This window comes from Mus musculus, chromosome 6 (assembly GCF_000001635.26).
Source record: "Mus musculus strain C57BL/6J chromosome 6, GRCm38.p6 C57BL/6J".
NCBI classification, from domain to species: Eukaryota; Metazoa; Chordata; class Mammalia; order Rodentia; family Muridae; genus Mus; species Mus musculus.
The window spans coordinates 93,894,653-93,916,956 of NC_000072.6; the positions used below are offsets into that span (position 1 = coordinate 93,894,653).

General features: G+C 43.8%; 1 protein-coding gene across 50 annotated transcripts in view; it reads right to left on the reverse strand.

Annotated features, from left to right (window-relative positions):
- The window catches only part of Magi1 (membrane associated guanylate kinase, WW and PDZ domain containing 1), a 608,477-nt gene that overhangs the window by 219,200 nt on the left and 366,973 nt on the right, over positions 1-22,304 (reverse strand). For 3 of the 50 annotated variants that reach the window (NM_001083320.2, NM_001286788.1, NM_001083321.2), the window contains exon 1: positions 18,672-19,038. The exons of 31 other annotated variants lie outside the window; for them this stretch is intronic. The gene's annotated coding sequence lies outside the window, so the exon portion shown is untranslated. Of the gene's footprint in view, positions 1-17,710; positions 18,063-18,230; positions 18,480-18,519; positions 19,350-22,304 lie in introns of those variants that run through there. 16 more of the 50 variants (XM_030255183.1, XM_006505598.4, XM_006505597.4 and 13 more) reach the window with 11 other exon arrangements.

A 22,304-nucleotide genomic window follows, 5' to 3' on the forward strand; every position in this document is an offset into this window, starting at 1 on the left:
TCTGAAATGCTAAGTCACAAGGGAGTCTCTCAATACCGGACTCAGCATCTTGGCGGGATGAAGGCTCAAGGATCGGGCATGACCATCAAAGCTAGCAGAGCTGCACATCAGCAATCTAGAATTTTACTGCATAGTATCAACTTTTTTTAGAAAAGTAAGCTGAACAGAACTGTACTCAAAATCCTCTATTAAAAAAAGGTTAGTGGCACATACATTTAACCCCAGAAATCAGGAGGCAAAGGCAAGTAAGATCTCTAAGTTCAAGGTCAGCCTGGTCTACATGAGAGTTCCAGGACAGCCAGGGCTACCTAGAGAAAGCCTCTATAGAGAAACCAAAACAACAAAGCAAATCAAAAAAACCCCACAAAAACAAAAAAGCAAAAAGACTCTGAAGCCCCCTTCTGATTAGATTCCCTAGCCTGCAACTTCATCTTCCTTTCCCCTTGCCCTACTCTACCCAGCTCCACTGCCCATCAAACAAGGCAGGCAGGATTCTGCATCTTTGACTTTGCACTGCTGTCCAATGAACTGGGAACGACTGACTCACTGACACCCTGATTTCCAGAACAAAACCAAACTTTTTCCAACTCACCTGTGTGTGTGTGTGTGTGTGTGTGTGTGTGTATGTGTGTGTGTGTGTGTGTGTGTATGAACTCAAGAGAACAACAGTCTCTCACTCATCAATTTGCTGAGAGTATAAGGAAGTATCTGGAAGATGGCGGCTGTTTAGGAAATACTGACTGAGTAAAGGTGCATCTTGAGGACCTTAGTACACAAACACAGCCTTTACCCCCGTGGAGTCAACATTATAGTGATGATTGCTAAATAAGTGGTTTGGCCTCTGTAACTTCCAAGTTCTCTGTAGGTTGGCTATTCATCGAAATTGAGTGTCTTAAAATATACAACCATACAACAGGCTCTTCTAGACTATCTGCTCCCTAAATCAAGCTTAGCGGGAATTAGTTTGACTTTTCTATTGATATACTGCAAACCCTAGAAGTTAAACCACACACAGCTACAGATTCAGTAACAGGGCATACTCTCAGGAGACAAAGAATAAAGGTCATTTATGAGCCTACATGGTAGACTTGGGGGTAGGAAGAGGGAAGAGCAGGGAAAGAGAAGAGGCTCAGGCCTGGGCTAGTTCTTCTCCTAATGGGCAGACCCAATATCCCAGTGAGCAACAATATACAGAAACCTCCCTCAGTGTTTTTGGGAGCTGAGTGGAGTGGGTGTCTGTAAGCACACCACAAAAGCACTTATTGCAGGTGAGAGCCCTTGGAATTGCTATTAGACATGTAACACCAAAGGCAGGCTCTGGAGGTGGACGGAAGAGTGCCAGGGTACTCTGAGCATGAAATCCAGGTCAATACAACTGCTGAAGAGAGCAAGCTTTTCCAAGGCAATTGCTGGGATTCCCGCCCCCCCCCCCCCTTGCATTCTGACCTTGTTACCTCATTTCTCATCTTGAACCTCAGACCAAGGCCATTGTGAGCACAGACATGCATGGCAAGGGCACTATTTTTCCAGACGTTTGCTTGGAGGATACAAAGATCTTTCAAAGAAAATCTTTCAATCAGCAAATAAACACTGGCATAGAACATGACTAACCTCTTACATTTTTGAAATTATGAGTGCCATTCTCACCCTAGTATTATACCTCTCTCTTACAGAGATATAATATGGACCCATGTGGAACTTTAAAGACACAAAAGTAACATCAAAAATAATTCAAAGAGGCCAGAGAGGTGGCTCAGTGGTTAAGAGTGTGTGCAACTCTTGCAGAAGACTTGGGTTGGGTCCCAGCACTCATGTTTACAACTGACGGTAACGCCAACGCAGTATTCACATGTACATACCCATGTTCATACTCGTTCACATAATACAAAAAAGATTTTTAAAAAGAAAGAACTCAAGCTGAACAAGCAAAATTAATCGAACAATTAGTTTATTCTAGATCAGCATATTCAAACTACAATAATGCAAGATCAGTCTAAGGACTATGACTAGTGAGGTATTCCCCTTCATTTGCCCCCACTGAATCTTTCCAATGTACACAGTATTTTAACCTGTCAGCAGATCTCAATTCACATGATCTCTACCTGAAATGCCCTAACAGTTACATGTGGCAGAGGACTTCTTCACAGATGTTAGGCACTTTCTTTTTCCAGACTCTATTGTTATTCTTTGAGTCATGCTTTTTTAACATCTCTCTCAGAAGGGAGTTAGGAATTTCTCCTAACTTAGGACAGTGTTAGTCTCAGCCACCAGATATTTCTTGGAATGCGGTTACTATATGAAGAATTGTGACAGTGGGAATGGGCCGTTACATGTAATAAAGTTGTATTGCAAATAATATTTGTTGTATTGCAAATAATATTTGTGTTTCCCTGACCTCTAGGAGAAATTGCTTCATTAAGCTTCCTTTTAACAGTGTTTTTCCTTGCTAATGACATATTAATGTATGTTGACTCTAAGGTTTTCAAACAGCTAGACAAACAACAAACACAACAAAAATGAAATAGCACCATAGGCAACAAGGCCACAAGTGGAGTTCCAAACTGTCTTGCAACAACACGCCTCGGGCTACTCGAAGGGTTCTAGCAAGACGAGGTGTCTCTAGAACTGAGCTTCTGAAGGGTGTTCTCAGCAAGATTTTAAGGGAAGGAATTGATGGTACACTGACAATAGGGCGTCTCTCTCACCCTATACACCATGAAAAGGTCGCTCTTTCTCCTTGAAGGTGAGATTACAGCTTCTCCTGGCTTTGGAAAGTGGATCACCAGAGCATGAAAGGAGAGATTGGAGAGATTTCCACAGCTATGGTAGTGTAAAGCTCATATAACATAATAATTAAAACATCCCAGACCCCCTTGGCATAACCTATCCCTCCCTCCCTTCCTTACTCATGGGTCTCAAAAAGCCACTTTCTGAAAGCAAGCAAGGAAGCAAGCTGGCTTAAAGTTAACTTTCTCCCTCCCTGTGGAAGGTTGGTTAGAAGCATTGCTCAGCCTACAAAATGAGCTATTATGACCTAGTTCTGACTTAGAGCTGACTCAGCTGAGACCAGCTGAAACAATGCTTTTCAGGAGGCCAACGCTGGAATTGGTGAGGCTCTGACAGGACCCTGCCAAAGTCAGCGATTTCTTAAAATTGAGGTCAGGTTATAGGAACCCTGATGGCCTTACTGCTGCTGCAAGAAAGCTAAGCCAGTCAGAGTGAACCCACCTTCACTCTCCCTAAAAACAGCCAAGAAATGATGGGCCACAACCTGGGAGGTCTGGTCAGGAGGTGCCATTCAGCACCACTGAGAAATCATCAGTCTACCCACAGTTACATCATGGTAGATACTTCACCTAAGCAAAGGGAAGCCTACAAGCCCTTCCGAAAAGCGCTAAGGAGAGAGAAGGGATTCGCAAACATCGCCTCCCCAAATCTTGCTGTTAGGCTCCCTAACACTAAATCCTTATTTGCTAGAAAAAAAGCTATCAATGACTGCAGCAGTAAAATAAATGGAAGTGTAAATAAAATATACCCAAGACTTGGGTTCTTACTAGGTAAACATCAGCAGTATCTCTCTCTGCTCTCCATCTACCATGCCTTTCTTTCTTTTTGGTGGGGAGGGGGGAGGTTGATTTTTTTTATTAGATATTTTCTTTATTTACATTTCAAGTGTTATCCCCTTTCCTAGTTTCCCTTCTGAAAATCCCCTATCCCCTTCTCCCTCCCCCTGCTCCCCAACCCACCCACTCCCATTCCTGGCCCTGGCATTCCCCTATACTGGTGCATAAACCCTTCACAGGACCTAGGGCCTCGCCTCCCATTGACGACTGACTAGGCCATCCTCTGCTACATATGCAGCTAGAGCCACAAATCCCACCATGCGTTTTCTTTGATTGGTGGTTTAGTCCCAAGGAGCTCTGGGGATACAGGTTAGTTCATATTGATGTTCCTCCTATGGGGCTGAAAACCCCTTCAGCTCCTTGGGTACTTTCTCTAGCTCCTTCATTGGGGACCCTGTGCTCCATCCATTGGATGATTGTGAGCATCCACTTCTGTATTTGCCAGGCACTGGCAGAGCCCCTCAGGAGACAGCTATATCAGGCTGCTGTCAGCAAGCTCTTGTTGGCATCTGCCATAGTGTCTGGGTTTGGTGGCTGTTTATGGGATGGATCCTCAATTTGGGCAGTCTCTGGATGGTCATTCCTTCAGACTCTGCTCCGAACTTTGTCTCAAGCTGTTCTACAGAGCAATTGTGATAAAAACTGCATGGTGCTGGTACAGTGACAGACAGGTAGATCAATGGAACAGAATTGGAGACCCAGAAATGAACCCACACACCTATGGTCACTTGATCTTTGACAAAGGAGCTAAAACCACCCAGTGGAAAGAAGACAACATCATCAACAAATGGTGCTGGCTCAACTGGAGGTTAGCATACAGAAGAAAGTGAATCGATCCATTCTTATCTCCTTGTACAAAGCTCAAGTCTAAGTGGATCAAAAACCTCCACATAAAACCAGAGACACTGAAACTTATAGAAGAGAAAGCAGGGAAGAGCCTTGAAGATATGGGCACAGGGGAAAAATTCCTGAACAGAACAGCAATGGCTTGTGCAGTAAGAGCAAGAAGCGACAAATGGGACCTCATAAAATTGCAAAGCTTCTGTAAGGCAAAGGACACTGTCAGTAAGACCAAAACAGTCAACAGACAACAGGCAACCAACAGATTGGGAAAAGATCTTTACCAACCCTAAATCTGATAGGGAGCTAATATCCAATATATATAAAGAACTCAAGAAGTCGGATTCCAGAAAAACTAAACAACCCTATTAAAACATGGGGTACAGACCTAAACAAAGAATTTTCAACTGAGGAATACCTGGCTAAGAAGCACCTGAAAAAAATGTTCAACATCTTTAATCATCAGGGAAATGCAAATCAAAACAACCCTGACATTCCACCTCACACCAATCAGAATGACTGAGATAAAAAAACTCAGGTGACAGCAGATGCTGGCGAGGATGTGGAGAAAGAGGAACACTCCTCCATTGCTGGTGGGACTGCAAGCTGGTACAACCAATCTGGAAATCAGTTTGATGGTTCCTCAGAAAATTGGACATAGTTCTACCAAAAGATCCAGCAATACCACTCCTGGGCATATACCCAGAAGATGCTCCAATATGTAATAAGGGCACATATTCCACTATGTTTATAGCAGCCTTATTTATAACAGAAGCTGGAAAGAACCCAAATGTCCCTCAACAGAGGAATGGACACAGAAAGTGTGGTATATTTACACAACGAAGTACTATGCAGCTACCGTGGCTTTCAAATACCAGTTATTGGCCAGCAACTCGGGCTGTAGTAGTAAGGAAAACTTTACAAGGATTTCCCTTGTGGGACCCCACAGATCTGTCATAAAGAAGGCAGACAGGCTAACAAAAAAGTTTACAGAAGTCAGTAATACTACCCAACTTGCTCACTAAGAATACACTCTGTGTGAGGGTCTATGCACGGCACTCTGTTTAATATTAACTAGCAATTAGGCATGCAGACTATTGTACAAATGAAGGAACAGACCCACAGAGGTGAAATGGTGGGCTAAAGCCATCTCTACAGCCAGAGACAGAGCAAACCTAGGTTTGTCCAACTCCTAGTAAAAATGTAATAAAGAAAGGAAGGAAAGAAGGGAGGGAGGAAGGGGAAGGGGAAGGGGAAGGGAACAAGCAAGCAAGCAGACAAGCCAGCAAGCAGAAAGTGGGGAATCCATCATGCTATTTATTTATGTGTACATATGTCTGGGTAAATGTCTGCATGTGAATATGGGCGCCCAAAGGGGCCAGAAGAAGGCATCAGACACCCTGAAGCTGGAGTTACAGATTGTTGTGAACTGTGTGACATGGGTACTGGACACCAAACTCAAATCTTCTGGGAGAGCAGTAAGCACTCCTAACTAGTGAGCCACTGCCCCAGGCTCCATCTTGATATTTTAAAACTCAGAGAAACTAATGAATAGGATTGACTGACAGCTTGTGTATTCCCTTAAAATTCTTGATTATAAACAACGTGATTTTTTTAAATGGATAAGGAATTTATACACACAGTTCATCAAACAAGATATACAGGTGGCAAATAAGCACATGTAGACATGTTTAGCATCTATAATTGTCTGAAAAGCAAGACAACTTACTACCACAGCATTAGAAAAACCAAAAAAAAAAAAAAAGAACTATCAGATACCTCAAAAATGTAAAGGTACTCGCTGCCAGGAGGAACAGCCTGCGCTCAACCCCAGAGCCCACACAGTGCACAGAGAGAACCTAAGCCTGTACACTGCCCTCTCTCCTCCATGTGTAGTGTGAATTTGTGTGTGTGCACACACAGAGATACATACACACAATGAACAGAATCAGCATTATAATCCATACACATGCACACACATCTATAAACGTTTTTCAAAAGACTAAGAAAACATTTGACAATATAGCTTGAGATTCTTTTATTTGAAATATTTGAGACAAGACGTTTCAGTGTCCCCAGTCCTTTGGATTCTGAAGTATCTGTACAGCCTTTACCCAGTGCGTGTCTCTCATCTGAAAACTCAGATTTTAAGTATGGACATGACACTAAAAACCCACTGGAGTTCAGCACTATGATTACCGAGGAAGATGTTCAACCTGTACCAAGTCTTAGAGAAAAATCGTACACAACTCTCATAGCAACACTAAGGAGGCAGAGGCAGGAGGATTTCTAGGAGTTCCAGACCACCCAGAGCTACACAGTGACATCCTGACTCAAAAAATAAACAGAAACAACAAACCCAAGTGCCAGGGAAGGCATAAAGCAACTGAGAGCCTTACACTGTCTACGATTGAGAGGAGACACCATGGCCAACCACTGTAGAAGCGGGTAAGTTCCTCACTGCATGAACCATGGACTTACCATGTGACCCAAAGACCTCACTCCTCTGTATTTACCCAAAGTGAAAACCTAAGTTGACAAAACCCTTGTGTACTCATGTGGTTCTTTGCCCAGGAACTCTAAGCCAATTTGATTGCTTTATGTGGGAGCCTCCTTAATGACATTATTCATAATCCCTGAGTAAAAGCAATTCAATAGTCCCTCATGAGGTAAACAGATTAAGTGTACTGTGGTACATTCATAAAACGGAACAATACACAGCAATACAAAGGAACTAATAATGTAAGCAACAACAGGGGTGACACTTAACTCCATTTATTATGCAAAAATCTGAATTCAAAAGCTGAATACGGAATGATTTCATTTATGTAGCATTTGAGATAAGTAGAAAAAAAATTGGTTAACACAAACTAAATATGGATGCCTGGTAATGGAAGGAGACAAAGGGATGGGGAGGAAGGAATTCTTAGGGAGACTTCAATGCTCTCCTTGAATGATTGACAGGTCCAGGATTGTATGTGACTCCCAAATTTCACCACAACATCCCTGATTGTAAGTGAATTCAATTCACTTCAAAAAAGTTAAAGTTTTTAACAAACACCCTAACATTTCTCAGAAGCAGGTGCACAAGCGCGCGCGCACGCGCGCGCGCGCGCACGCACACACACACACACACTTAAAATTCACCTAGATTAAAGCCATCTCAAACTAACATAAGTTTTCTTGATGACAAAATGTTAGAATATACATATTTTCAAACTGGTAAGAAACATAACAGACTTTTTTTTTAACACCCTCTTGCTGGTTGGCAAGCACAACAGCTCACTCCAACACCTTCATTCTGCATTCTGGAAAATGCAAACACAACACAGGAGGCGTCTGGAGTAAGAGACACAGGTTTTCCATATAGCTTGGAAGTCACAAAAGCTGTCTTGGAGAAGGTGACTTCATACAAAGGAAACTGCAACCTCCCATAGTCAGGGTTTACTGACGAGGAATAAAGTCAAACTGAGCATTATGTAACTGTGTCTACTGTCTTGGATTCCTATCCCTAACCCATTGATGGGAGATTTCTCTGCTCTAAGGTCAGGATCTTTGAGATGACCACACATGCTGAAATGAGACACCACTGTGCTCAGAACCTCAGCTACTCTCATGCTGTCTGCAGAAAATAAACTGTGCCTACCCCAGGTCTTTACATTACACGCAACACAAGAAAACTCATGAGAAACAAATTAGCTTCTATAGTGCATGGTAAGACCAGCTCTCTATCAGGGTGGGGTGAGGAATGCATCTAGAATCCTCTTCTCCAGAGGCATGTGGGTCTTGCTGGGCTCCAGAGCTATTCTCTTCCTTCCTGAACAGCCCCAGAGCTCTGGCTCATCTGCCTACCAAAGACTCACTGAAAACCCCTATTACAAGCAATTCAAAGCATGAAATGAAAATTGATGCTTTCAGCTCATGTAATGATGAAAATGGGAAACTGCCAGAAACTCCATGTTCCTTAATTTTCCATGTCACATTTCAAGAATGCAGATAGCAGCATGTCATATGAGATAAGAGAATGGACTAAGGGTGAGACATTCTTCCCTAATTTTGACCCCATTAAAGCAGAGCATCTGCAATAAAAGCAAGTCTGGTAACAAAAAGGGGAAAATACAATCTTCTAAATCAGCCCCAGCCAGGGCCAAGATGATGTGCTGCTCCAGGAATGGAAAGTGAACATGAAAACAATGTATCTTATGTCCTTCAGAGGGGATCAGATCATGCACAGAGATAGATGGACAATCCACAGCCTATCTATCTCTAAGAACGATGGGATTGGACTAAAATACTTAAAATCCTTCTGTAATATTATGCTTTATAGTCTTAGGAACCAAGAAAGGGTAAGGGTATTGCCTGGGATAATATATACTGTGTTAGACAAGTTTTTGTTGAACAAGTCAAAGAAAGATTTTTAAAGAAAGATGTTTGTCTTCTTTCACTTAAGTGTCACATTTTGTAACTATAAAATGAAGATTAGTATGTTGAACTGACTGCATGATAGACCCTAGAATCACATAAAAATATATGAGACACTATATTTAACCTTAGACTAATATTCTAGGCCAAGAAATAAGTATTTGTTTGAAAAGACAACTATTTAGCCATTAAGGAGCCTCCCATGATTCTATAAGAAGGGTTTTCTGTAGGTCTGGACCAGATGACATAATGTATCATATTAAAGTTTAGGTATGAAACTTTCCCAAAGGTTGAATGCTTCATGTGCAACACAATGTTCAGGGGGAGATCTTTGGCATGTTTAAATGCTGGGTGCTCTAATAAATCAATGGATTACTATGACATTATTGGGAGTTGAGGGAAACATGGAGGTAGAACCTGGTTAAAGTAGGTCACCAGGAAAAGATCTAGTTTGTCCCGACCCTTTCCTTTCTGTTTCCTGGCTGGCACTAGGGAAGCTGCTTTCTCCTCCCATCACATCCTCATGTCCCCATGTCCTTCCACCTGATGGTCTGCTTCACCACTTCTAAGCCAGTTGGTGGTCGTGGACTGGAACCTCTGAACTCATGAGCAAACAACAACAACAACCACCATTGCAGCTGCTGTTGATCACAGCAATGAAAAACTGACAAACGTACTACATACAAGTTTGGCTCCCTAAAGCCCGTGAAGCTGAAATCTGAATCATCAAGATGAAAACTGGCAGAGACAGATTCCTTTCTGGAGCACACAAGCGGAGGAAGAAAAACAATGTGGTACTTCCGGGGTGGGTTTTATGCACTAATAATATCTAAATCCCAACTCTTGACTTGCTCAGGTTAATGTCAGGCTCAAACACCTCCCACTTTGCTGGGCATCTCCACTTAAATGCCCCTTGTGACCTTTTGATTTCCATGCTCACTCCTCCTAGAACTAGCATGTGATTTCCAAGCCTTCCTCTCCCTTGTATTTCTCATTCCATTACCATTAAGTTCTTCAAAGTCTCTCTCCTGAAGAACTGGGTTTGGGGCTTTAGCTATAGCTTCCTCATAAATGCCCCTACATTAACTTCAAACTTGGGCCAAGGATTAGCAAAATTTTCTTTAAAAAAAAAAAGTTAAGGGATAACAAATTGTCTTCAAGTAAATAGCTGAAGCTGGGGGGTTGGGGCTATATTCCGTGCTACAGGCACTCTCCCCTGTAGTTATAGCATAAAAGCTTGAGAAAGGGGTAAAAACCCATCATGTCCCAAATGAAAGACTATGCAAACAAACAAACAAACAAACAAACACCTTCATTTGTGAAAAGGAGCAAGCCATGGATCACATTTGGCCCGAGGATCAGTTAGAAGGCAATCATTTTTTTTAAAAAAATGCAAGCATGGAATTCCTTCTGTTTAAATTCCTCCAAGATTCCCACTGCCCTCAAGGGAAGCTCTAAAACTGATGTCCCAGTAGGGCACAGGAGTGTCTCTAAGTCCCCCTGTGACAGTCCCACACAGTGAGTGACTACAGTTCCAGCAGCAGCCTTTCCTCTGGGGTCTCACTTGAAGTGTCCTGTCTCTCTGCCCTTCAAAGGCACCAGCAGAACTTCCTGTGCCACAAAACCATCCTTGACCTGAATTCCAGCCAAGTCAACTATACTCACTGTCCCCCAAACACTTTTACATAGTTCACGGGACACCATGCTATCATCTCTCATAGATGCACTGCTCACCATCAATGCTGCTGGATCCTGACAGAAAAGGGCCACAAGTCATGCAACTTTGTCTCCCAGACCCGAGTCTACTATCTTTCTCATAGCTGAGAGATAGTAAGTATTTGTTTCATTAACTGGGGAAAAAACTTCTCAACTAACCTTGTATAACTTTTTTGGCTGTACCAACTATTTTTTTTAATTTAACACTCACTACTAAAACTTGTCCAGATGTCGGAAGGCACTGTTCTTTCTGAGAATGATAAAATGGCATAATTTAAAATTTCCCCCTTTACAGGAGATGTACTTTAAAACTGCTACTTGGCTGTCTCCCCATTAGTCTTTAATTAGCTGCTTGAACAATGCTGAGTATGTTACATCCTTCTGCAGAAAGCTAAGTCCTTAGGCAATTACTTTGTCCTGCTAAACATGGCCTATGCTACCACTGTGCCCATGGCAGCCAAACTTTCACAAAGGGAAGCAAATTCTCTCATCTCCCAGAACCTGAACAGAATCTCTGATCCCAGAGGCCTTGAGAGGTCTGAGTAAAGACCACATTTATTTTAAATATTTATAGGGGCCGGGAGTGGTAGCACTCGGGAGGCAGAGGCAGGCAGATTTCTGAGTTCGAGGCCAGCCTCGTCTACAGAGTTTGTTCCAGTACAGCCAGGGATATACAGAGAAACCCTGTCTCGAAAGACCAATCAATCAATCAATCAATATTTATAGACCATATCTATACACAGCATTACTTCTATCAACCTGTGCAACTTTTAAAGATGGATTATACTCAACTGGAAGGAAGTTGAATTAAAAGGAAGACTTGTGCACACTGACAAGAATGTGTATTATGGAATTCCTTTGTGGGGGTATTTCTAATCCTAAAAACGTGCATTCACTAAGGCTGGAGGAATGTCTCATTTAGAAAGTGGTAGATCTGTATGCAAGAAGACCTCAGATGTATCTACAGAACCCACAGAAAAATGCCAGGCACAGTGGGCCATGCTTGTAATCTTCGAACTGGGCAGGCAGAGACAGGTGGATCACTGCAGCTACCTGGCCAGTTGGTCTAACCTGATTGCTAAGTTTCAGACGACTGGACCACTCTTGTCTCGTCTCCCAGGAGGTTGTTGAGGTTTGGTCTGTTGCTATGAACTGGAATGCTAAATACTGGCTCCCAAGATCTAGAGATCCACAGGGACTAGGAAATCCTCACTTATACCAAGTGATGCTATGTAACCTTGCTCCTTAATTTAAAACTATTGGTTAAATAAAGATGCTGACAACCTGTAGCTGGGCAGAAGAGAGGTTGGTGGGTTTCAGTTGCCAGGCTTGGGGTCTGAGGCAGAGCCCAGGAGGAGCAAGAGGAGAGAGAAGGAAGGAAGAAGATGCCATAGTGTGGGTGGATTGGAAGAGGATGGCCATGAGGTTGGCCAGTTGCAGTAAGAACAGCCCAGGCTGAACATGGCAAGTTATAACTTGGGGTTATTGACAGGAAGTAGATAAAATTGCACAGAGGGTTGATAACTGCCCAGCTCTAGTGCTTTTAAGGCTTATTATAAATATCAATGTTTTATGTCTTTTATTTGGGAGCTAAGGTGGAGAAGAAACCCCCAAATAATGTTCACCAAAACAGGACTCCTGAGGTTGTCTACTGCCTACCACATATACCTTCACAAGCATGCCTGAGGACCTATGTACAGATCTATCTTCACACACATGAACACACACACACACACACACACACACACACACACACTGCATACCCCTTTTCACCCAATGATTGGAGATGCCCTCAGGAGCTGAAACTGCAGAAAATCACAAACAGGTACAAAGCTATGGCTCTGGCTGTGTCGTATGATTGGCCTCACTGATGACAGCATAACTCATGGCATAAAGGAGGTTTCCATCAATGTCACACAGCCTCCCTGAAAAGCTACTTCATGTCTAACAGGACATCTCTCCTTCACTAAGTCCTAGCTGAGCTCCTGACCTAAACCATAGAATGAGACACGTTCCATAAAGTTCAAGCTAAACTAAAGAGCCATCACACCCAAACAACTACCCTTGAAAAATAAAAAGATCAAGTCAGGCTGTGGTGGTTTACACCTTTATCCCCAGCACTGGGGAGGCAGAAGCAGGTGGATATCCACGTTTGAGACCAACCTGTTCTACACAGCAAGTTCTAGGACAGCCAGGGCTATACAGAGAAACCCTGTCTTGAAAAATAAATAATACAAAAGAAACTCAGAGTGACTCTTCATCTCTCTTTTACCATCATCAACTCATTTACAAATAGAGCCCTGCCTTCTGCACACCTCTCCTCCAAGCAGAAGAAAGGGACATCTCCCTAGCCGTGCCCCGCCCCCACTCTTTCCATTCTTCTGTGGTGAGACTACCCAGGTCTGCCATCTAGTCAGCACCCTGCAATGGCTGCCACCCATTGTCAGTAGTGTGGTTGTGCCCTAAAATGCCAAGCACCATTTGTCCTGCAGTCAGAACTCTCTCCACAGTTCTGCCATCTTCTCTACTCCAGCCATTCTCTTGCTACTTCTCAGAAAGTGCACTTAGCACTTCTACTGTAGTATCTGTACTGGATGGTCCATCATCCACACATAATCCTTTCCCTCACTCTCTCACGTTTTATGTTTCCTTCCCTGTGGGGCCTAACCTGACACCTTAAAGACCATACTGCAAACCACAATGTACCCAATCCCCACGTTCCTGGACATACTCTCCTCCCCAGACCCCCACCACATCTGCACTGTTCTGCCTTCCAAATAACTGACCATTGCCCAACGCTCCTGACTATAGCACACATGAAGATCCCCATGCTGGATCTTTGTCCATCCGGTTGATCATAAATCTCCAGCACCCCAATGGTTCTCCGCACAGAGAAGTTGCAAACTCAGTATTTGCGCAATGTCTAAATCTTCCTTGTGAGCTGGCTTAAGCATGAAGCAGCCTGAAAACACAGATGATGACTAGAAAGCAGGAAGTCGGCAAACACGCGCCGACATGGAAAGTTACCCGGATGTGATTGATGGTAACACACAGAATTCATGGGTGAGACTAGTTCCTGTTTATCAACTGGGGATGGAAGAGGGACCCAAAGTCTTGGCATCAAATGAAATTAAACGCATTATACCACTCTATCCCACACCTCAGGACATGGGGTATTTGCTACCAATGGCAGGGATATTTTAATTATTGTCTTAAGATGTCAATTCCAAGTAGAATACAGTGGCGTTGACTAAATTCTGACTGCATATATTAATGTGGAACTTGAGAGCACATACACAAGCAGTCCTTTTGAAGTATGAGATTGAGATCAACTGGAAATTATATATTACATTTATCCTTGTGATTGACCTTATTTGTAAATAATCAAGTCTTTTATACCTTTTAGGAATAAACTTCACATAGGGAAAGTATTTTTCAATAATCATTTCTACCTTATCCTCTTTTCCTTACCTTGACTGGATTAAATCAACATGGGTTCTAACTCAAGCTTCAGAAGCTAAGGAAGACCTAGTCTTCTTTGCTATATTACAATCTTCAATATTCAAGGTCACAGAGTAGGCACCCACACACATGCTACTTTCAGTTGAGTATCGCCACTAGACAGAAATGTCAATAATGATGTAAAGGTCCACAAAGCCATAAAGAGAAGTAGCAAAGGTTTACATACACCCAGGTGCTAAGCATCATTAAAAAGAGCTAAATTTTTGCCGACTAGCCTCCCTTTCAGGGCCCTATCTATACTTAGTATTTCTAAAGCAACACTCTTTGGCATTGTTCCACAATTAATTAGAAAATTATGGCACTTACTCCTTTTAGGCAAGTTATTTCATATAGCTGTTGTCAAATTTGTAGGTTCACGTGGCTCTAATCTTACTGTGGAACAGAAATACACCCCACACAATAATTTAGCATCACCTTGAAGATCAGCTAAACTCTGAGCAGAAAGCTAAGTGCCTTTTTTTTTAATTTCATAAATATGGGATCCACTATCTAGTGTGCAGAAAGAACATGCATCTTTAAAAACAAGGGATCCTGTGCCCACCTTTCTCTACTTTTGAAGTGATTTTTCAAGTACTGGCAAAAGCAACAGCACTCTAGGACTCAGATCGAACTTCAAAATGACTGCTCAGGGTTCCTGGTGCATTCACTGCCCACATGGTTACTCCAGGCTTGGCACTCAGAACTAAGAGCCAGAAAGGAAAGCAGCAAACCCTCCACAAACAAAGAATTCCAGAGAATAGAAGTTTATCCAGAAGGACTTTTCCTCCTTTCCCATTCACATCAGGCAATCACGAACATTGAAGAGGTTTGAGTCTAGTGGGTCATTTTCAAGCCCGGGGTCTCTTTTTACTTTCATGTTTTTGGATCCTTTCAAACATCATATTAAATGTCAAACAACATTTTCCCATTGATTTTATGCCCGAATCTAATAGTCTGTTGAAACTTTAAAGGTGCCAATCTCCTTGGGGGAAAAAAAAAAAAAAAGAATCAAAATGAGTAACCAGAGGCCAAGACCTGTATAGGAAGAATAAACCAAGCCAAGCCAAACCAAACCAAATCAAACCAAACCAAACCAAGTATCTACATGGCATGGCACACAGTCATCAACTCAGCAGACCCTTGGAGCAAATGGAACAAGAGTCACTTTCATTAGTATAGACCCAGAGTCAGGTAAGTTGCCAAAGAGAATGGACACACTGCAGTACTTGGGAGGGACTGGTTAGCCATAATTCCCCCAGTTGTGGGCATTCCTGACACTGTGTAGATGTGCTGGAGACCAAAAATGGCAGAAACTGCTGAAGATCCAGAACAAGATATCTGGAGCATGTGTTCATAACACTTCAGAAGACCGGAAGCCAAGCAGAGGAGAGACCCTGTCACACAGGCTTCTGCTGCGTTCCCAAATCAGTGACTGGCATTGCTGCCTTCCTTCTCAGAAATGCTATGACAGTTTGTCTGGTGCCAGAGGGTGTCAGTATGACGGCGAGGATGTGCTTACATTCAAATATTTGGGGACTGATTATCAACATAATTCTTTAAAGGAGAAAATAAACAGGCTGTGGGAATAATGGTTACCAAATGAACTGGATTTTGCCTAAAAACTACGATTGCAAAGGGAAAAAAAAATTGTTTTTTGAATGGAGAGTTGTCCTCCACTCTGCTTTCTCTGGTATTCTCTCCTCTATAGTCATTATTACCTTGGGGAACTCTTTCCCATTTAGGGCTAAATCTACTCCCTGTGGAAAGGCTAAGAAGCTCACATTAGAAAAGACACACTGAGCTACATACTTTGCGGTACATGTATGTCATGAAACAGGCCATCTCCTTTGCTGTTTCCTTAACAGCTTTAAAGACACTGCCTAGGTGCCAAGAGAAAGTACAACTTTCTATTTGTTTATTCATTCTGGTAACTGGTACTAATACATCAGGGCTTGACTCTGTGAATATAAAGGTTTTCTTCTTTCTTCCTCTGCTTTCTCCCTTCTTACACTTCCATGTGCATGACAAGACTGAAGCGGAGTACGTTCCTGATGCACATCGGCTACAGCCATGATTTCTTTTGTACCAAATACTCATGGACTATGTATTATTTCATGTGTCAAAAGGCCCATCTACAGCGGTGTATCACAGAAACTGTCTCAGTGGTGAATACATCCACTGGATGGTTGCTCCAGTGGACACACCCTGGGTTGTACATGAAAACTCTAGTCTTCTAGGGAAAAGTTCTGTAACAAACACAACTGCCCCCTGCTTTCTGCTCAACAAGGACCAGCAGGTAAACCTCAAGCCTATTCAGTGAAAACAAAACCAAACCCACCACCACCATCACCACCACCACCAACAACAACAACCACAAAAACCAGGCCAATTTCACCTCTGTAGTAAAAACACAAGAGAGGCAGATACAGTATCAAACATTTTCTTCAAGGCATTGCCATAGAAACACAACTTGAAATTTGCAGCTTGAGAAACTACAGAGGGACGTGAAGAAGGAAGGCTCTAACGTTTGACTTGGTGGGGTCCAGAGGGGCTGGGGAGTCAAAGGTGGGCCTCAGCCACAATCCCTTCCTCCTGCTCCATCCTCTTTCCCCTACCCTACCCTCCCAGCCTCAGAGGGGAAAGAGGGCCAGGGGCAAAGGCAGCTCCTGTTCTCTCAGCTGAGGGATGGAGGAATCAAGACAGTGTTGATAGCATTAATCTGCTCAGGCTTTCAGCAGCAGGCAAACTCATAGACAAGTGGGGAGCTCGGCCTCGCTGACTAGGGGCTGTGCAAGTTCAATCATGAAAAGAATCTGAACATGTCCCCCCCCAAGGCAGGATTTGAAGTTCTGGTAAAACACCAGTTTTCAGAAGGCACTGGCCTCATGGGTGATACAATGAAAGCCTTTCTCAACCAAATCATTTCCCCCAGAACCAAAATGCAATGTTAGTGTATGTTAAAATGTGCATAGCTTTATACATATGTAATATATATGGATATATTGTATATAAACCCATGGTTAAATATTTTCAAAATAAGAGTCACACTCCCCTTCCTCTACAGACACTTTCAGTTTTCATCTGAACCTCCAATGAACACGTTTGAACCTTTTGAAAACACTGAATAGGTTCTGGTCAAGAGTAGTTAAAAACAAGCATGCCAGCAAACAACAAAGCCAGCGAGGGTTATCTGAGCAGTGCACAGTCCTAACTAAAAAGCCTCCTAAATGATTCTCACTGGATAGGCACCGTCAACTCTTGGAGAGAGAAAGGGCCTATTCCTAATCCGTACAAATAAACAACACAGACCCTCAAGCCATTTAGTTCGGACACAAATCCACTCCCTTTGTGTGGAAGGCCAACTCTGGGGATGAGACAGCCCCCTTGCACACTTCACTGCCCCCTGCTACTCGGTCAGACAGACTCCGAGTTTGAGAAGAGGGAAGAAGGTACACCCTCCTGTCTCTTTAAAGAAATAAAGATACCAGTCTTCCAGGATTGGTCCATTAAGAACCAGCCAGGGAGAACAACCTTCCAGCTCCCAAGCACTTACAAACCAGACTCCAGATTCCTCTATTTACTGATGCCCACAGACAAGCATACCTTACCTAGACAAGACAGTGTTCTCACAAACACATGTTAATCTCCAGGAAGCAAACCTAAGAAGCCTTCTGCATGTACATCCCCCCTTTAAAAGTGGGGGAGAGGAGAGAGGGATGGTGGTCCTTTTCCTCTTTATTTTCTGGAGAGCTTGTGAAGCTCTCTCAAAGTGCAAAGGCATTTGCCCACTACCGCCAGGAGAAGCAGTCGCTGTCTCCCCGCCTACTCCAGCCTGGGCGCCGGAACAATGCAGCAACATGCATTTACCAACACCTGCTGGAGCCTATTAATATGCACGGGGGCCTAAGGCTTTCCCCCTCCCCTTCCCCTGCCCTCCACACTGAGCAGGCTTTCATCTCCTCCTTTACCATCCATCAGGAACTCGTTTCGGTGGCCCCCCTCCCCCGCCCACCCCCAGTCCCCATTCAGCAAAGCCTGGGGGCCGCCCCTCGCTCTGGCTCCCCAAACCCAGGCTGACTAGCACACTTTGGAATGCACTTCATTAAAATTTAGCTGCCCGATTCCAACCTGCAATGCGGAGGAGGCAATACAAAGCGCACGCCACACTTCCTCCAGCATCCCCTTCAAAAGCCCCATTGTTCGCCAGGCATCTGCTCTGGAGCCCAGCCTCTCCCTACCCACTGACCTCTGATTTTTTTTTTTTTTCTCCCTTCCCTGCTTCTCCTCCCACCCTGCCCAGCCAAACGGGGCCTGCCTGCCCGTTGAATTAAAACGCAGCCTCAGCCATCTGGCCCTCCCAAGCTGGCCCACAGTCTCCCCTCCTCCCTGGTCCACACACCACACATGGCATCTTCACCTCCATGGATGTTCCCACAACCCAAGCGCAAACCTCCGGTGGCAGGCGCTCCGGTCACAGCCTGCCTGATCCCAGCCTTCTTCCAGTGGCCGAGCGTTCGAATCCAGAGGTGGGCAGGGGTTGGCCTGGGAAGATCATGGACTTGTACTTGCCTGCAAAAGCCCAGCCAATCGCCAAGATTAATCCTTCCTTTTGTGCGCCTGAAAGAGCCTCCCACCACGCTGGTCTTCGGCTCCGCAGCGGCTGTAAGGAGAGGCGGGGGTGGGGAGTGGGATCTGAACCCCTTCCTAAGCTAGCTAGGGGCTCCTTGGCCACCTGACCACTGAGTGGGTTTTCCAGGGCACAGGCTCTGGCTGGAGGAGCAGCTGATGTGCGAGAAGGGAGAGAAGATGCTCAAGCTTGCGCCTTTTATATCACTGGCGACATTTCTAACACATGACAACAATTTCCATCTGTATTTAAGCCGGGAGTGTGAAAAAAGCGCATTACATCACAGAGCCCGGGTTCTCAGAGGCTGCCGGATATCTAGGCCAGGGGGGATTAGGGCTGCACCTGTGAAGGGGGCGGGAGGGGGCGGGACCCAGCTAGCTCCCCTACCAGGACATGTCAAGTCCCCACCACCCGATTGGTCCTGGGGAGCTCTTGGCCAAGGAAAGGCGGGAAATCGGGTTGCCCCATTTGCTAAGGACTAGCAGCTGAGTGGACAGATGGGTGAGGGCTTGAGGGTATGGTAAGGAAAGGTGGGTGAGTCTCAAGAATGGGGACAAGAGCCTCCCAAGTCCCCTCGGCCTCTCTCCTAACTTTGAAAGAAATTTCATAGAAATAATTCTTATATTTGAAATAACTGTTTTCATGAAGTTAAAGATGATGGAGAAGCTGAGAATGAGACTTTGAAGGATTCCCCTTCAAGCAGCTGATTAGAAAAAAAAAATAAAATAAAGGTAGAATCCCATTTAGAACCAAACACTTGAGGTTTACCACCTCGTATTCAAACTTACTTTTTAGCGTGTGTCTGTGTGTGTCTTAGGCACGCACGCGCGCGCGCGCGCGCACACACACACACACACACACACACACACACACACACACACACAGATCTTTGTGAAGTGCCTTCTTCAGTCATTTCTGTAGATTAATTTTTGAGGCAGGGTCTACCACTAACCTGAAGTTCAATGTGAGTCCAGCTAGACTAACTAACTGGCCAGCAAGCCCCTTGGGGATGCCCTTATCTCTGCCTTCTAGGCACTGGGATTAAAACTGCATACTGCTGCAGCTGGCTTTGAAAGGGAGCCGGGGATCTCAGGTTCTCCTGCTTGTGCAGCAAACCCTTTACTAAGTCATCTCCCTACCCCTCAAACTCAGGGCTTTGATCCCAGCCCTATGCCCAGGTCAGCATCCTCACCTCAGCTCCAGGAGTGGGAAACAGTGCTGTAAGACTTCTGGAGAGTAAACATTCCCTATTGGCAGTGGCCACACTACAGGGCTTGCCTTTGACCCACCACCTGTATTTCCCCAGCTCCACGGTCACATGTAAGGGACTGTCGAGAATTAAGTACTAAAGAATGGACAGGAGACAAGGGAATCTAAAACTTTCAGATGAACAATGATGGGGAACCATAGATGGAGAGGTCCAAAGCCAACAGAGAGCAAAGCATTTGAAAGCTGGGGGAGAGAAAGGTTTAGAGGGCAGTCTACAGGTCAGATAACTAGAAAACAGAACTTTCCCTAGGACACAGGATCAACTACATGTCAGAGCAGATGAAAAAAATTTACTAAGCAGGAACCTGTCGCTGTGCATTGGGAAATGTGATCTTTTGTTCCTTGAACAATCCAAGGCATGACAAGATTTCACTGCTTTTTTGTTTTCCAGCCAGGGTTTCTCTGTGCAGCTTATGCTTTGGCCACCATGGCAGGCTCAAGTCTGCATTTCTAGCACTCCTCTTCCTATGGGCACTTAGAGTTCTAAGACTCCACACTGGAGTGTGCCCCAAGTCCATCTCTCCTTGTTCTGCTTTTGAGCATCTGTGAACTGTGCTAAGAACTTTTTGTACATTATTCTCACATGATAATAGTCATTGTTGTGTGTATGAATGGATGAGTTCACATGTGTGCACATGTATGTGTGTGCATGTGAGGCCACAAGTCAGTGTCAGGTGTCACCTTTATCACCATTTCTGTTAAAATTTTTACACATGGGAAAACAGATAAGCAAAGTTTCTCTATGGTCCATCCATAGGAAAAAGTGTTACTGTATATCATGCTGTTACTGTTCACTACAATCACTTACTAAGCATCTCTAGTAATTTTTGTTGTTTGGTTGCTTTTTGTTTGTTTATTTGTTTGTTTGTTTTTTGAGACAGGCTGCATAGCTCTGGCTGTCCTGGAACTCACTATATAGAAGAGGCTGACCTCAAATTCAATCTGCCAGAATAAGTGAGATGCTTTTGGGTTTGTTTGTTTGTTTTTTAAAGCTTCATTCCAGATTCCTGCCTACTGCATTGGCAGGTAAGGTCTTAGGAGCTGAATGCAAAGAATCAGTTTACATTTTCATTTTGAGGGAAATAATGAAGTTTAGCGAATCCTCTTCTTATCAACCTTGTACCTAATGTGTGTAAGCGCTGACATCACTCTCTGTCATCACACAGACAGGGATCACATAAAACTCTCGAAGGCCTTCAGCCACAATTTCACGCTGAAACTAAAATTTGTATTTTATTAGTTTTCCATAAGAAAATGGTTGTGCAGTACAAATTAAATTGCTCTGTTGAAATGAAGTGACATAGAGCCTGCACCAGAGGGAACAAAACTACTGAATGTCCTCTTCCTGAAATAAGGAAGGAACTTTCGAGCAGTCAGATTCATGGACAGCTTTCCAGTTTGCAAAAGAGTGAGAAAAGCAGACCTCATTTGGATGGAAAATATCCCTAACGATAACAATAATTTTGTAATCATATACTACTCCCTCCTACCTCCTCCCGATTTCCCTACCCACCCAGCTGAATAAGTGAATGAGAGAGACAGACAGACAGACAGACAGACAGACAGACAGGAAAATAAAAATGATTTTCAATTAGTGTAAGGCCAGGCTTCTCTATGTATAGAGAAATGCAAAGAGGCCATGGAAATCTGCTCAGGTTTTATCAGAGAGCACACTCTCAATTTCACAAATCCAGGCTCTCAGAGGTCAAATGGTCTCCAGCAAAAGTAAGGAAAGATGACCATAACCTGTCTTTAAAAAAAAAAATCATTCCTGAAACATATACAAGTTAAGAACCAATGACTCCTTCATTCATCACGGGCTATAATTCACTCATTACTATGTGATTTCTAGACCCAAGGGCCAGTCAGACAGGATCTTCAGTTCAAAGTAACAGGGAAGTGTAGTTCTACTACCAGCATTTTAACAAACCGAGAAAAGGCCAAAGGATTTAGTTCTGAACATCCCCAAAGCAAACTCTATGGCCATTTTAGAGTGCAGGTTGGTTTTAGGGTGGGGTCTGGCACCAAGCAAGTGCAGTAGCAACTCTGCCTCTTTCTCATGTGACTAATGGCAAACAGCTTGACCTGGCAACACCTCTACTTTCTCTCCTGCCCCATAAGGCAGGTGGGTATAATGACTAGGTAGGAGGATTCAGACCATGGTAAATGCCTGGTACAGAGAGTGCTATCTCTTTAATCACATTAGCTACCCTCTAGGCATTGATCTGCTATCTATGAATATGCCTTTTTTCAGGAGATAAGTAGTTTGAGATATTCGGTCTTACCCTATATCTCTAGATAGCTGG